At 44.9% G+C, this 12796-nt stretch overlaps 1 pseudogene; it reads left to right on the forward strand.

Moving 5' to 3' along the window:
- The first annotated feature begins 296 nt into the window (after positions 1-296).
- LOC120610946 (ubiquitin-like modifier-activating enzyme 1) lies at positions 297-7058 on the forward strand (annotated as a pseudogene).
- The last annotated feature ends 5738 nt before the right edge of the window (positions 7059-12796 follow it).

The raw sequence follows: 12796 nt of genomic DNA on the forward strand, positions 1-12796 counted from the left end.
TGTGTGTGTGTGTGTGTGTGTGTGTGTGTGTGTGTGTGTGTGTGTGTGATGTATTTGGGGTATTTTTTTTACTTGTGTCTATTTGACTCATCTTCTGGAGTATTTTTGTTAATCCATCCCGTGTGTAAAATCAGTAGACCAATAACATTAAACAGCTATAACTATGGTATAACATTAAAACAGATATGTTCCATAAGTCAAAAAGCATCTCTAGAAAATCCTGAATAGGTTAAGGAGATACTTGGTAGATTTTAAACACAAAAACTGCAGGTGAAAAATATAAATAGCCTTATACGATGAGTCCCAACCAAGGTGTGGTACCCAAACTTGTTTTGGAAGGAATAATAGCCCCCGAATGTACAAAAGCCACAGACGCATGATCTGGTAATTTTTTTGATAGTACAAGGTAATTGTGAATGCTACATTTTGAGGTCAGGTTTTGTGTGTGTATCTCTGTGTGTGTGTGTGTGTGTGTGTGTTCAGTTAATATTTCTGTGTTGCCATTGGAACATTTTAGGGCTTGCTTTTGTATTTTCTAGTGTAGCATTTAGGACTAGGGTGCCTGTGGTGGTGTCGACACTAGGTCTGGGGCAGAAGAGATAGAGGTTTCTGATGTCCGAACAGAGCTTGGAGCCACGGTCTCCAATGTCTGAACTGGGTGAGAATGGCTTTTTTCATTTTTGCTTTGTTTTGGCAGAAGGGTTGGTGAATAGACTGACAATATCTGTCCGTACTGTTCATTCCCCTAGGTCCCTATGCTTTCAGTATCTGTGATGCGTCTAGGCTCTCTGACTATACTCGTGGAAGCATCGTCAGTCAGGTCAGAGTACCTTAGAGGATCAGCTTTGTGAGAATGTGGGAGGATGGGCTGTAGGGTTGCAGGCACATTTAGATCTTTCACTTTTCAGGGCCTGATATCTAACTCTTTACAGAAATCCTTGCCAGCCACACTGGCAGAGCCAGACTTTGTGGTAACAGATTTTGCCAAGTTTTCTCACCATGCTCAGCTGCACATTGGCTTTCAGGCACTGCACTAGTTCTGTGCTCAGCATAGCCATCCTCCTCAGCCTCTCAGTGAGGAAAATGGGTGAGAAAGCCATCTCGAGTCTTTGGTCCAAGTCCCAGTATTGTTTTCCACATGTCTACTTTTTCTCCCCCTTTTTCCTGTCCCTATGTTAGCCTGACTGGTTCTCCTTTGGTCCGCTCTGCCCTATCAGGAGGATGCAGCGGAACTAGTAACCCTAGCGCAGACTGTGAATGCCCAAGCACTGCTGGCAGTGCAGCAGGGTGACTTGGATGAAGAGCTCATTCGGAAACTGGCGTATGTGGTTGCTGGGGATCTGGTCCCTATAAACGCCTTTATTAGAGGCCTGGCTGCCCAGGAGTTCATGAAGTTTAGTGTGGGTGGAGAAGGGCAGTGTTGGGGATGGGCCAGGTGCCTTCCTGTCTACCTTCAGGGTTTAATTTACTGGTGACCACTTGCCCTTAAGGTCTCTCTCCCCTTCCCCAGCCTTGCTCTGGGAAGTTTATGCCTATTATTCAGTGGCTGCACTTTGTTGCCCTAGAGTGTCTCTCTGAGGGTAAAGAGGCTCTCACAGAAAGGAAGTGTATCGCAGTATGTGTGTCGGGGGTGGACCCATGGGGAAGGAGTTATTGCAAGTCTGTGTAAAACAGCTCTTCTCTGACACTCTCTTTCATGTGACTCTGTGCCAGAACAGTTACAATGGGCAGGTGGCTGTATATTTGGCTCAGACCTACAAGACAAGTTGGGCAGGCTGAATTACCTCTTGGCGAGTGACCACATTGGACACCAGCTACCTTCATCTCCTCTAGACTACCGACATGTTATCTGAAATCTCCTCCTGTCTGACAAGGGAGAATCTTGATTCTCATATCCTGATCTTGTCTCCTATTTAATTTTCTTCATATCAAGGACAATCCTGATACATCTCTTCATCTTCCCCTTGGTGGCCTCCTTTATTCCCCCCTGTATGGTCTCCTTTGTTAGGTGTCCCTTGGTTTGTATGGTCCTGGTTCTTGACTGTGGAGTACTAGACTCTGTTACCCTCTTGCTGTCTCAACAGGGGGACATTGAGGGGATTAAGGACTTAACACATGGCTTTGCTGTATCAGTTTCCCTAATCAGCCTCTGTCCCTCTCCTTGTGCACCTCCTAGGTGGGTGCAGGGGCCATTTGCTGTGAGCCACTGAAGCACTTTGCCATGATTGGTCCAGACTGTGCAGAGAGAGGAGCAGTCACCATTACAGATATGAACGCCATTGAGAAGTCCTACCTGAATCAACAGTTTTTGTTCCAGCCCTGGGATGTCCTGGTCAGTGGATGAGCCTCTTCTCTCACTTCTCTCCTGTCTTTTTGTCTTGTTATCAGTCTTCACAAATCTTTCCTTTGCTGTTCTCTCATTTCTTTCCCCTACCATTTTAGTCAAGTAGTTAAGACGTACATTCATTTCATTTGTCGTTGTACATCTTAGTCATCCCTTTTGTGTCCTTTCACTTTTTTCGTCTACTCGCAGTGGGCCTGTGGAATCCAGGTTGGTTATAAAGGAATCCATCTGGGAAGGCTTCTGTAAAGGTCAGTATCGTTTTTCCTACTCTGAATCAGTCTTGTCTGTGATTTTATCATGTAACTACGAGGTACTTCTCCAGACATTTTGTATAGCTAAGGTCACAGAAGAACGACTCGTACCCTTATCTAGTGATAAGACACAGAACAAATGTGTGAGGTCACCTGAAATGTTTCATAAAGTCTGCAAGATCACAGCCCTTCGAAGAAAAATACTAAGGCATTACTGGCCTATTTCAGTCTGAGGTTATCAAGTGAAAGTGGAATTCATCACTCCATTTTGGCAAGCCTTAGCTAACTCAGTGACACGGTGGCAAATGACCAGTTCATAATGATGCAAAATTGTGTACTAGTTAAAGATCCTTTCCAAAAAAAATAAACCAGCTGATTCTTATGATTTCAAGATTCTACCCTGCAGCTGGCTTTAAAACACTATCACTTGTCTACATTTGATGTGTTTATTTAAATGTCAACAGCTATATCTAGAAGTAGTGGTAAATATTATTCTCTAAGATGGAATATCCCTTTAACCTTCAACGAAACACAGATCAGATTGAACTCAGTAGCAGAGAGAACAGTCCAGTGTTCTTCTAAGAGACTGTATAACTTAAAACAGATTTGCAAAAATGTAAGTATGATTTGACTGTCGTTACTAAAGTTTTGTATTGGACAGTTATTTCTCGTAATGTTTATAACATGTGATGGAATTATTCCATTTTCAACTGGACTAATAATATTTTTAAATTTTCTCAAGTTAAATTTTAATACAGGCAATATTGGTAGCTGAACCCCACATACCAAAAGCTCTTTTTAAGGCTTGTGTCAGAGAATTTTTGCAGTAGACAGTAAGTAGAGTTGAAAAGTGTATGGTTAATGATGGAAGGTTCAAAAGTGACAACCACAGCTTATCCCTTGTCCATCCAAGTCTCCTCATTTGCGTTTGGACACTGACCCTGCTCTGAGGCCCCAGGCCTGAAGTTTACCTCAACGATCCTTTGGTCCTTGCTTTCTCCAGTGAAAATAAGATGGTTGGTAGAGGCAGATTCTGTCACGCTCTTTACCTTCCTCCCTCCCACTCTGACTGTCAGGAAGACGAATTGTTCATCTCTTGTCTGTGAGTGTCTTTGCCTTGTTTTCTGCTCCTTCTCTCCCTTTTGTTCTTGTTCTGTGTATGTGGGGGTGGGGGAGATACATGACCTCCACCAGTACACTCTCTGCCTTGATTTCTTCTCAGGTGGTTGCTGGTCTCCCCCACTTGCTTCTGTTTGTAGTCTTCCTCTGTTGTTAGCCTCCGTATATCTTCCCTCATCTCTCTCAAGACCTCTCTTCACCTCTCTGGCTGTAAGTATACCCAACGTTCCCAGCAATGAGCTTGCTCTGTGAAACAGACAGTGACCATGTAGTCCTTAGAGAGAGTCTCCCTCTCTCTCCCTGCTGTCCTGTAAGTCCCTGCTGTCCCTGTAAGTCCCCCTCTACACTAGATCTTCTTTCCATATAGTTCCGTTTCCTTCCTTTTATGTCTCTCCCCTCCTCACCCTATTTCCCTCATTTCATTTTCCAAATATGTACTTATATGTTCTCTGTATATGTCTGTCTCCTCCTACAGTATTTTCCCATCTCATTCTCCATTCTTAAGCTTATCTTTACTATTCTTCCTCTAGGTCACCCTCTTCAGATGTTCTCCTATTTATCTCTTTCCATATTTTCCTCTTCTCCCCGGTCTGCATTCTCCCCCAGTGCCCCTTCGTGTACCTTCCCTCTATCTCCCTCCTGTTCCACCTTGTATGTTGGAAGAGGGTGTCTCTCCATCTCCCTCACGTGTCTCCCCATCTCCCTCTTCTTCATTCTCTTCAAGGTCTCCTACCGTTATATGTCCATCTACATGTTTTTGAAAAAATTTTGGTTAAGAAAACACATAGGATTTACCATCTTCATCAGCTTGTGTGTGCCGCTCAGTACACTGGCATGGTTGTGTAACAGAGCTCTCGAAGTTCAGGCAAATCCGAAACGTACCCATGAAACAATAACTCCATTCCTCCTAACACCTGGCCCCTGCAGCCACCATTCTACTTTTAATCTCTGTGATTTTGACTCCTGTAGGTATGTCATCTAAAGTAGAATCATGCGGTACTTGTCTTTCTAACTGTAGCTAAACGTAATGCCCTCCAGGTCCATCCGTGTTGTTGAACGTGACAGGAAACATTCCCTTTTAAAGACTGTTAACATTCCATGGAATGGATGGAGCACAGTTTCTTTATTCATTCATCTGTCACTGGACACTGGGTTGCTCCTACCTCTTAAGTATTGTGAATAGTACTGCTGTCTACATTACCCTTTGTGAATGTCCTTATTTTTGTTCCCTAGTGTCTGCAGATGTCTCTGTCTTCAAATCTCCACACCTGCTTACTTCTGTCTTTTCTGGGGTCTTTCCCGCTCTATCTCTTCTCCTCCGCACCATGCTTTTGCACAGTGCCTCTTCTATTCAAATCCTTTATCTGCCTGAACAACTCTGGCCACCCTGGGCTCCTGCTTTTTGGCCTCAGTCCCTGACTTGGAATGGGACCTAAAGAACTGACGTGTCCCTCTCTCTTTGCAGATGACACCGACCTACAGGAGCTCAAGGCCGTGCTGCTCAACCCAGAGACGCTCCCTGAGTGCGAGATGTACCCCATCAACTTTGAGAAGGTGCTAGGAGGGGATAACCCTAGGCAGGGTCGGATGGGCTGAGGCATCCTAGTCTTGTTTGGGATTATAGGCCTGCCACATTACTCAGTGATCATCCTTTGTGGTCTGGGGGAGGCTTTGGCTGGTCTGGCAGGTAACTGAAGTGGAAAATACTTGAGTCTCTAGTAGCCAAAAACTCGTTTTTACCACTAACCCTGTCTCCCCTAAACCTCATTCCATTTCCACTCATAACGGGATGATGACAGCAACGTCCACATGGATTTCATTGTGGCTGCATCCAGCCTCCAGGCAGAAAACAATAACATTGCGGCCTGCAGACTGGCGTAATTTAATGATAGCTTAGAATTCATCTTTCACCCTTTCCCAGGCTTGAGTCTTCACATGTCTGGCCTCTTCTGTAGTCCCTAAATGTCTCTAACCGTACCCAGTTGCCTTGTGTCTCAGAGCAAGCTGGTTGCGGGCAAGATCCTCCCAGACATTGCCGCAATCTCAGCAGGTATAGTTAGCCTTGCATGTCCGGAGCTCTACAAGGTGGTACGGGACAACAACAGCTTGAGTCCTATAAGAACAGGTTCATCAGCCTGTCCCTGCCCTTCTTTAGCTTCTCTGAGCCCCTTGCAGTGCTTCGTCATGAGGTGGGGGCCTGTTTGTATGCACACTGTTCATCTTACACATCAGTGACTGAGGCTCTGTGTGTGTGTGTGTGTGTGTGTGTGTGTGTGTGTGTTTGTGTGTGTGTGTGTGTGTGTGTGTGTGTGTTTATCTATAAAACTTCCTTCAGCCTTCACCATGCCAGGTCAGGCTTTGTACAGTTAGGCTACCTATACCTTAGTTATACTCTTTGTTCAATCATCATAAAGATTTTCAAACTTACACAAAGTAGGAATGTGATCGGCATGTATTGGAACTAATGTGGCAGAGCCAGCAGAGTTAGAGGGTACTGAGTGGGAAGGGAAAGAGTGTGGAAGGTGAGTGAAGAAATTAGCAAGATCTCCATAGCGTGTGGCCTTGTCTGTCCCTATAAAAAGGTCAGTCCCTTACTCATGATGAAATGGGGCCGCAAGAGGAACAACTTTTGAAGAAAAGAGAGTTGTGATTGATCTTAATTCACATGTGAAGTTGACTGACAGGGGCAAAATGCTCTGGGATGGTCCCCATTGTACACCCTTTTACTTTGTTCCACAGTACAGTAACCAAGAGTGGACATTGTGGGATCACTTCGAGGTACAGGGGCTACAGCCTAATGGTGAAGGGATGACCCTCAGACAGTTCCTCAATAACTCTAAGGCAAGGCTCCTTCTTGACTCACTATCATATGGTGTGGGGGTGGGGTATACAAGAGACTAGTACTCTTCATTCCACTGACACTGTTGTCTCTCCTCCTTCCCACTGTCTCCAGAGAGAACACAAATTAGAGATCATCATGCTGTTCCACGAAGTGTCCATGCTCTGCTCATTTTTCATGCCAGCCGCCAGACTCAAGGAACACTTGGAGATGTCCACTGGGCAGGGACAACTCCGGAATAGCCTGTGTAGTGGGGCGGGAGCCTCAACTTCTAGCTACATCACTCTGTTCACAGTTTCCCCTACCTTCTTTGTCCCATTTGTTCTTCGTCTCCTGCTTTCTAGCTACCTGACCCTCTTCGCTCTCACCCAAGAATGACAGAAATCACTAGCCATGTGTCTAAATGAAAGCTGGGCCAGCGTATGTGGGCACTGGTGCTTGAGATTTGTTGCAATGAGGGTGGTGAGGACCTGAGGTCCCCTATGTATACTACACCAACCGATGAGCCCTCTGCCCTCCTGTACCTCATCATTAGGAATTCTTTCAACAGACTTCTAGTAGCTGTGGAAAAAGCTAGGCTCAGCCAGGCCTATAAGCCTTACATCCTTTGAGAATTTTTTAAAAACTTGCTGTTGCCTTCTACTGTTTAGAATTGGAATTCTTAATAAAGAGTAGTTAAATTAGGTGTGCATTATCCTTGCTTTGACAAGAGCTCACGCCTGCCTGTCTCTGTAAAGGTGCAGGGTTCCTGTATCTTTGTAGATTCAAGTGGTCATCCATCCACAGTGCTCATCTCCACCCAAGCAGCATGAATTTGCCCCAAATCCAGGATTAGGAGACTGAAAAATTTAATTCCTACTGTTTTCCTTAGTGAGAGGTTTACTGACTTTTCCTCTTGTCCTCACTCAGTAGGGTGAAATGTGGCACCAGTGGGCCACAGAATGAGGCCATCCTTGCACATGTATTTAAATCTGACTCAGGTTCTTATCCTAGCTTTTTCTCTCCAATGGCTTGCCGTATTTGTTTTGAGAGGCAGTAGAGGCCTGGACCTGCACTATGGGTCTAAACACAGTCTTGCCAATGTGCACTATCTTTGTCGCGTCCTGCTTTGTGCCTCAAATGCCTCACGTGTAAAATAGAGGGATTTGGGCTGCTGAGTGGAGGAGTCAATGGACTGAATGTCCTTCAGGAGCGTGGAAACAACCACGGACATGTCGCACTTGTGTTTAATGTTGTCTGAGAGTTTAGATCCACTAAACCACTTTTTGGATTGAGTTTGGTTGTATCCCCCGCTTACTTTGTGCTCCCAGACCATTTACAGGCATGGTTCATTGCTGTAAGGGGACCTGAAGTGAAAAAGCTCCACTCTGTGGTGGGTGTTAATAATATCTCTCCCTGCCTCTGAACCTTGCCTGTCATAACATGTCCCAACCTAAGCCACTACTAGGCCAGTTCCAGCTCCTAGATGTAGTATACACGCTTGCCTCCTAATGGCCTATTTTTTGGACTGTTCTTCCACCGATTCATCTCATTTCCTGAAGACAGACTGTGAGACAAAAGGGGCAGATGGTTTTTAGCCCCAGTGTCTTCTTTAACTGTAATACTAACTGCATTTACTACGTTAAATGCAGATGTGTCCAGCACAGGCACTTTTCCTCATTACGACTCTAGGGCACCCAGACAAATTTGCCTACGAGTTGCATTCTTCTGCTCGTTTTCTTCACTTTCACAGTTCCCACATTCTCAATTCTAGCACAGCATAATCGGATTTTCTGTGAGTATGGAAAGGTTCTGTTGCTGAATATTGTAAATACTAGGAACCACATAGCTTTTTAGTACTTGAAATGAAGCTGGTATGAGTGATGAACTGAATGTTTTCAGGTTAAATTTTAATGAGATGTCTACATAGAGATAGAGGCCACTGCAGTCATTGAACAGGACTTTCCATTTCTCCCTGCACCTTGTCTCCATCTGCATCAACACCTGAATTAAGAACTCACACACACTGAATTTCAGGAGTCCTGTTTGGCAGCAATGCACCTCCTGAAACCCATGGCACTGTTCACTTCTCAGCCCATTTTGTCACACCCAAAGGCCCCCCAGTTTACTTTGGTATTTGTTTCCCATTATGCTCCTGACTTTTTTGTAGAAAAAGAAAAATTGCTCTCTCCCTTGTTTTAGCTTCCCAGTGTCCTAGAATCACCATTTCCACTTTGTTTCCTTCTTCTGGGTCTATGCTTCCTGTACACAAGTGCACGACACACACAAACACAAAGAGTGATAGCCAGGTTAATCAAGGAGATGCACTTGAAGATGATCTTGGTATCTAGCAGGCAACTAACTGACTTCAAGCCCACACAGGGTGAGCGGGTAGAGAGAGGGCTGGGGGACTCTCAGAATACTAAGATTGTAGTAGTTGTTACTCAGGGTTCTCCAAAGAATCAGAACCGATAGGAGATATATATGCACATTTTGATAGATTTTGTAAGGGAATTTTCTATCACCTTATGCATGATAAACAGATTTTAGAAACATTTAAGTGACACAGTGGTGATAGGTGTTGACAGCTGGATAGAAGATAGATACATAGACAGGTGTCAGATGATAACTAGATAGATGGATAGATAGAATTCATGAGTGTAGAAATACATAAAGAGATTTAGTATTTGTAACAGGCTCACATTAGCAGTGTCCAATGAACTTAATCACATGGCATGGTAACACAGACCTCCAAAGGGATCAGTCAGCGTTCTACACACATGCTTCCTTACCTCTACTACAGTAGCACTCCCAATTTCCCAGAGTTAGTCAAGATTAATCACCACACCAGGACAGTAAATTCCCTCTTTGCTGTTTGAATCAAGAGCCCACATGGCTGGGTGGCGGTCTTAACCTGTGCTTCAGTGAAATCATCTCGTGCCTGCATGTGGAAGCATTTCTCCATTTGGAAGTAAGATGTCCAGGCCAGTATTGCGTAACGTCAAATAACAGGAAACAAATTTCAGTCGGTCACTAGGGCCGATGGTGAGTGCTGCCACTTCCTATTCCACCTCTTCATTCGTAGACCCAGGAGTCCTGGTTGTGGCAGAAGCAGCAACATATGTTGGAGGTTCTGAGAGCACATATAGCCTCCTGAAGAACCTGCTTCCAACCATGCAAGGTAAGGCCATCAAATCTGCACTATCGCTGGGTCTTCCAACAGTCATTCTACTGCTTCTTCAGTCTGCTTGCTACATAATTGTGGAGAACATGGTGAATTCCATGGGCATGGATCCCTTGCCGTACTCTTTCTGCTATATTGTGAGTTCCCTCATTCGAAACAAAGTTGTGCTTACCACCATGATGGAGTGGAAGGCGTTCTGCCAGTCCACCATGGTAGGCAAAGGAATTGCATACAAAAGAATTGCATATAAAGCAGGCACATTTATGTCCAGAGTGTGTGTTCCAGGAGGAACAAACACTGCCCCTTTCATGATGGTGGAAGCCCAATGTAATCAACTGGCCACCAGGGGTTGGGGACTCTTATTGATTCTCTTAACTGAGGCAAACTAGGCACTCAGTGGTGGATATAGCCAGATCAGGCTTGGTGAGTGAAAGTATTGCTGAGTCCAAGCATATCCGCTATCCCTCGAGCCCATGGGACGCTGGGATGTTGCCCGGGGAAAGAGACTGTTTGGAATATGAAATCATTCTATGATGAGAGGGATCATAGAATGACCCATAGATCTACCATGACAGAATGGATCATTCTGTCTATTTGATTATTAGAATCTTCCTCAGCTGGAGCTTGCACTTGGGTGAGCATTCACAGGACACACTGTCTTCTTGTGTTTCACACAAGTCTATTTACATTCTTTTTCCCTCAATTTTTGGTCACCCATCTTCCAAACCGGTTTTCCAGAAAACATTACCATTAGCCAAATTATTGAGCACAAGACAGAAATCACTTCTGTAATCACACGATCACATATCTGGCCATTTCTTCTTCCAGGCTCGGTGAGCACACAGGTGTACTCCTTGAAGCTCTTCCCCCGAAAAGACTTCTTCTCACCAGTGTGCTTCAAGCATGTTCCACAGAGGGGTGATAGTGCTGCAGCTGTCCAGTTTGAGTGGTGTCTGCACAGCAGCCTGAGTCTTCATGTCCTCTATCAACTGATCATCAGAGGCCCCCAGGAGGCCATGGGTGAGGTGGTGAGAGAGAAGGCAGTGTAGATAGAATATGGACTTTGGGCATCTGGTCACATTCGCATGTAACTTTGTGCCTTCAGGGCCTGCTCAGGCCGAAATCTAGATTGACCACTTTCATCTGCTGATGAATGTGGCAATCATGACCATTTTCATGGTCTGATGGTTCAGATAACACCTGAACATTGGTGGGAAGCTCCATTTGCATGGTTACATGGCACCATGTGATCAATTGTGTATATGGTCAGTCTCTACTAAGACCCAGTAGCAAGCCAAGAGCTTTTTCTCGAAAAGAGAGTAGTTCCCTGTGTAGGATGGCAGGTCTTTTCTCAAAAGTCACAAGTAGCCACAGGTGTGATTCACTTCTAGGGGCCTGCCGAGGCTCCAGACCTCCAAACGGCTTCTTTATCTGCCACTGAGCTTCAAGTCCCATTGGATCCACTAGATCACGTGGCCCAAGGGCACAGCAGTTGGCAGGGTAGCCTGGAAATGACACAGAACCTTCTCCTGGTCTGCGCTCCACTCAAAACTAGACACTTGTTTGGGGCACTCAGCAAATGAGTAAGAGTCACACATCCCAAAGGGTAAACTGTTGCCTTCCAAACTCACTGACCCAGGCATTGTGCATCCTTCCGCATGGTAAGGGAGACCAGTGGCAAACATTTGCCCTCCATCTTAGAAGGTATATCTCAATGTGTGCCCCACACAAGCTTAACAGAAGCCAAGAACCTCAGGACCTGCAAGAAGACCCAAGATAGCCAGTGGTATATTTCCCATCCACATCCTAAGGCCTGAGAAGCGGGCAAACTGATGGGCATGTTCAAGTCAGAGTCTGAGTCCGAAGCAGTGGAAAACCAACATCCCAGCTTGAAGATACCCAGGGAAAGAGAAAGCATTCTTTCTTGCTCAGCCATTTGGTTTGTTCCAGGGCTTCAAGGGACTGAGTAAAGCAGATCACTCTGCCCACAAACACTGGGCAGACTGATCTGCTTTACTCAATCAATTTGAAGCTTATCTAGAATCACTTTCTCAGACATACCTCAAATCATGTGTAACCAAATATGTGGGTACCCAGTGACCCAGTTAAATTGACTCAGATAACTAAACATCACAATGACCACCTTCAGAGCTGCTGGGAACCCTTGATCATGAAGAGACGTAAGAGAGTCTCATCATGGATGTTAAACCCAGACTCAAGTAATGTCCTTTCTCGGTTTAAGACCTTGCCATGGGCCCACTCCTTAATGGTGTGAATGGCAGAGTTCTTAACATAGTCTCCCAAACCTCAGACTCACACTCCACATACCCTTCAGACCTACCTTCTACTTCTTCCTCTTTTACTCATTAGTTTTGACTTTTCTTCACAGGTCCCCCGCATGATGAAAGAGGGGGAGGTTGGGCAGGCGTCAGGAGCTGGGGTGAACCCTAATTTATTTGAAAGCAGGTTCTCTTGCCTTGTGCATACACTCCTCAGCAAGTTGTTCCCTGGGGGGTGGGGATGGGGCATGAATACGCAAACACATCCTGCCAAAGTGTGTCTGGGGTTTAATTTAGGGCAAAGTGGCCCCACACCCCACCCATTTGAGAAATACATTTCTATCTCTGCAGATGCCGTAGAATATCTGTTTGCCTTCAGTGTGGGAATAAACCCACAACCTTCTTTACAATTGAAGGAGGCTAGGGAAACGGCAGGCACTGGGGGACTAGGAGGACCAAACTGCCACAGACAGTGTACGCGGATTGTGTTAGCCTCAGGCTACGTCACCTGCAAACAGGTGTCTTTGGTTATACTTTGTTGTCACAGGAAGATTCGTTTATGACAGAGTTTTCCTTAAGTTAACTTATTTTCATTTTTTTATTATTAAATTTGTATCATTAAAGCATCAGGACAAGCTATTACACAACATTTTAATTTATTTATGGTAATACAATACAATGAAATAAGGTTACCATCTTAATCATTTTTCAATGTACAGCGTGGTACCATTAAGTATATTCACATCATTTATTGTACAGTCATAAGCACTAAACATGTCAGGAAATTTTTCATCTCCTCAA

Source organism: Pteropus medius, unplaced genomic scaffold, assembly GCF_902729225.1.
Source record: "Pteropus medius unplaced genomic scaffold, Ma_sr-lr_union100, whole genome shotgun sequence".
Lineage (NCBI taxonomy): Eukaryota > Metazoa > Chordata > Mammalia > Chiroptera > Pteropodidae > Pteropus > Pteropus medius.